Here is a 4,444-nt window from a genome sequence, read left to right on the forward strand (position 1 = left end):
AGGGGCTGGGGCTGCTCCTGCTGCACCAAGTTTGGTTTTGGTCTCAATGCCCTCAATGCCATGAAGGAGAAGCCCAACCTCCCCCTGCATGGTGTCCCTCAGTGTGCAGGCAGGTGCTGTTGGCAGGGTCCATCTTCCACTGCTGGCCACGTGCTCACTGGGGCTGGCACTGGGCAGCCCCGCTCCCATGCCAGCAGGATGGGGATTGTCACTGCCAGGTACCGGGAGCGGTGTGGACAGAGCTTGTCACGCTGCTGGAAGGATTTTCAGGCTTGGTTTTGCTGTGATCAGTTGTGAAAATTAAACTTAACAGGTTATTTGCAGGTAGGAAAACAAGTCCAAGCTGAGGGTTGCTGGGCCCAGAGTCCCAGTGGCTGAATTCCCAAATGTTCCTGACTCCATGGGGATACCACTGGCTCCTGGTCCCTGCATGGCTCAGGAGCTTATGGTACTGAGCACCAGGACTTCCTTGGGATTTGAGAAAATGTCTGCTGCTTGCTGAAATGGAACATGGGATAGCCCTTCAGTTGTAATCATCTGGACATTACATCCCCACTGGCTTGTGGAGCCACAATGGGCCCCATGGGGCACAGATGCTGGGCAAGTGTGGAAAATACTCACAGCTTTTTACCGGCTAGGCTCGTAGTTCAATGCCTTAGAAAGCCTTGGGCAGCCTAGAGAGGTAGCACGGGCAATCCAGCATTTCAGTAGCTCTGAAAGTGCTAAATCGCAGCTGCAAAGCTGATACCACCCGTAGAAGCAAAGAGGGAGAAATACAGCCTTCAGTTTGCCTAATTCCTGCAATTAGAAGCTTTCAAACAGAGACAGAGACACACAGATGTTCGCAGAAGGATTGCAAAGCCAAAGAGCGCGGGCCCCCTCGTGGGTCCTTCTTTTATTGGGAGAAGGGGAAAGGGGAGGACTGGGGGGGGACCCGGGGTGAGGGGCCAATCAGACACTGCTGAAGAGTTTGAGTTACATTTGGTTTTGCCGGCGCTTGGAAAAAAGGAGCACATGGCAGAGGCAAGTCCTGGCTTGTCTCGGGGAGGGGGAAGGGAAGCTCGGAACAGGCAGCAACAGGCAAGCAGCACCCACGCCAAGGTGGCAAGTGGCCAGTCAAAACTAGACCATTTCATTGACTGACCAGAGTTCAGTGTAACCCCAGTGGGTTTTCCTTACATAGAAAGGTGTTGGGTCAGAAATAAATCCATGTGGAGGGAGGCAGATGGTGGGGGAGTGATCTGAGGGGCTTCAGGGATGAGCAGGGTGCTGCTGAGCCCTGCTGCTGCTTGCTGGGTGCTAGAGCCAGGAAGGAAGGATCCACACTGCACTGACCCACTGTGGGGCCAGCACTCAGATCCAGCAGCCCATGGCCAGGAGAAGGCAAGCACTATGCAAAATTGCCTCTGATCTCTCCCTGTTGGTCCCAGGATGCCAGGAGCCACTTCAAACAGTAAGTGCCTTCTGCAAGTGCCTAGAGAAAGGTGCAAGTGGAAAGTTAGTGTGTGCAATCAGGAACCCCAGTATACCAGGTGGAAACCACCAACCTCAGTTATAATCCAAGCTGGATTTCTGTTACACAAAGAGTTTTTAAATTATAGAGTAATTTCCAAAGTCAGCAATAAAAAGTGCTGCATATCAGCTCAAGAGAAGATAGACAAATTTATGGAAAATGAGGAAACCAGAGACACAGCCACTGGCTGAATTTATGTGGTTGGGAATAGATGCTGAGATATCCATGTATTGTATGATGTCTGTATTACTTACTGTCACAAATGAAGGTTTAGATGGACCATTGCTTCTGGCTCTGACATACCTATGCTTTAGTAAAAATACAATTGCTTCCATAATACAGGAAGAAACAATGGAATGATAAAATCTAAGTGTATTGGAAACAAGCATTCTGTATGAAACTTGTGGTTTGCTGTCCATTTTGTAAGACTTAATCTTCTTTCTACAGTAGGGATTTTTTGGCAGCTCTGGTGATTCCACATTATGTTTGTGTATGTTTTGCTGTAGGGTATAACCTCATATTGTTCCTAGTTTTGACACAAAGGATGGAATAAGTAAATATGAGTGTATGTAAAGTATACACCCAAAGATGCATACACATACACACACAAATATATATATATATATGTGTGTTTAGCAGTAGGTATTTGTGAAATCAGGTAACAGATGGTTCTCTGACACTGTGAACATCCTGTAGACTACTATCAGCAATTTCCTAGTGTGCATAAGCTTAAAAGTTTTTGAAAAAATCCTTTGGGACATTTTCTGGTGCATTGAGTTTCTGATTAGATTTCATTGTTATTTTTTTATGCAGCCTTCCTTATTCCTTTCCTTTCAAGCCTTGCTCTTGGGTGACAGTTATTGAAGCAGGAGCTCACTTGTTCTGGTCCATCTTTCTTAGGTAAGTTTAAAGCACCGAGGTTTTTGGTGCTCTGAGCCATTTCAAACCAGTCCTCCTGCTGCAAGGAAGACATGGATGGTGTGTCCCTGGCCAGGCCACCAGCCAGCAGCAAGCAGTCAAGGATAGTATATCTTGACATGACACTTTAACCAATACCTCAGGCTCCACATGAGCTGTTGGTGTCATGCCTTGAGAACAGGAGGGTTTGTGTTAACAGGTCTAAATTCAAATGAAGCATAGCCGGGAGGTCCGCCTGGAGAACCAAAGGCACTGGTATGCACTCAGAATTTTTATATAAAATAATATGAAGAAAACAAGAAGTGATTCTTGGGATGAGTGTGGGTATTAGTGTTGGGGAGTTCCTCTGAGACACTAAACCTTACCTTCCATAGCACCCTTTGGAGGGATGCTTAAAAATGCTCTTCACGGAGATGTAACGCAGACCTTGGTTTTTATTCTTTCTTGTTAACTCATTAGATTTTTTCAGATAGAGATTATGCAATCACATTGACTGATTCCTGAATATTGCAATACATGCCATTTTCCATCCAAGACAATAAAATGTATTACAAGTGCCTTTTTAATGAAAGAGAAAGCAAGACCTTCATGTCCTGCAACATCTGCTGGGAACATAACCTAAATTGAAAACGTATGTTGTTCTTGTGGGGAGAGAGAGTGAGAGGTCTTCCAGTGACAGGAAGTATCAAAAAAGTTAGTGCTGAAATCAGTAAAGCAACCATGCGTGACAGAAGGAAAATGAGCACATAACCTTCCTTTTTTTTTTTTTTTTTTTTTTTTTTTTGATGAGGTGGAATGGAGATGGACAAAGACAAGACAGAGATGGGGGAAGCAGGGAGGTGGGATTATCTGTATTGACAGAACTGTTTATTTGCTCCTGGCAGAAATAAATCCCAGCATATATTCCCTCTAGCTTTTTCTTATTTACAGAGATGGAAAGCCTAATCTGTCGCCAAGACCCATTATCCTTCGACTTGAGTCAGACAGTACATCTTGCTTATTGAATCAGGGAATAGTGTGTGTTTTATGAAGACAGAAAGGAAAAGATAAGTTTGCTCTTGCAACCTTCTCCTGTTTATTAGTGTGTATAGTTACTACCACTACCATAATGAGAGAGCTGTATTTTAGAACTTGCAAAACAATGTAAAAAAAAAGAGATAGCACCTATTGAAAAAGAATGATTTTGTTACCACTGTTACTATATGGGATGGCTCTGTGATGAGGAGCACAGCATTTCTGAAACAATTCTGGTTTTGATGTGTCGTCTGGTTAGCTTGACTTTACCTGTGTTAAGTTTGAAAACATTTCTTCTGTGTGTTTTATGCTTTGCCTGAGCTCAAGCATCTCTAAGTACTTCCAATCTCCTCATAAATACACCTTTGTATTCTGCCTAATATATAAACATCACGACCCATGTCTGAGAATGTTGGGAATTTTATTAGGTTCATAAAGTTTTAGTTGCGGTCTAGCCCAATGGGTCCAAAATAAATAAACGCAGAGAGCAAAAAGAGTAACAATTTTGTACTTATTTCTTCTCCTCTCCCCTGAGAGTTTCCCCAGTACTGGTGAAGTACTTGCTGCAGTGGTTTCTGTGGCTTGCTATCAAAGTATCTGCAAGCCAGTAAGTGAGAGACAGATGCAGAGTGTAAAAGCTGGGGGAAAATAACTGAAATAGTCCTGTTAATGCATTTCACTGATTTCCTTGGTCTCTTTCCATCTTAAGGATAGACAGAAATTGTGAATAATCGTGAATGACTTGTGACAGCCGTGTTCCCTCTGTTGCTGTTCTGAGTGACGGTGCTTGGTCGGGACAACCTCCTAAGCCCTGTGGATGGAACATGTAAACAATCAGCCTGGCAGGATGGAAACATCTCTTTTAGTATATAGGAAGACCTGACTGCTGGACTGAGATCTTCAGTCTGGGGTGGCCCTTTCTTTGGCTCCAGACAGTGTCATTGTTCCTCCCTTAGCACAGGGCTGGCTTTGCCTACAGCATCCACCGCTGACAGCTAA

At 44.4% G+C, this 4,444-nt stretch overlaps 1 long non-coding RNA gene across 1 annotated transcript; it reads left to right on the forward strand.

Moving 5' to 3' along the window:
* The first annotated feature begins 1,019 nt into the window (after nucleotides 1–1,019).
* On the forward strand, nucleotides 1,020–3,581 carry LOC138109018 (uncharacterized). Its single transcript, XR_011150203.1, has 4 exons — nucleotides 1,020–1,453; nucleotides 2,327–2,413; nucleotides 2,631–2,686; nucleotides 3,362–3,581. It is a non-coding gene; the product is annotated as an uncharacterized lncRNA (long non-coding RNA).
* Nucleotides 3,582–4,444: the final 863 nt, after the last annotated feature.

The sequence above is a fragment of the Aphelocoma coerulescens genome, chromosome 4 (assembly GCF_041296385.1).
Source record: "Aphelocoma coerulescens isolate FSJ_1873_10779 chromosome 4, UR_Acoe_1.0, whole genome shotgun sequence".
Classification (NCBI taxonomy): domain Eukaryota; kingdom Metazoa; phylum Chordata; class Aves; order Passeriformes; family Corvidae; genus Aphelocoma; species Aphelocoma coerulescens.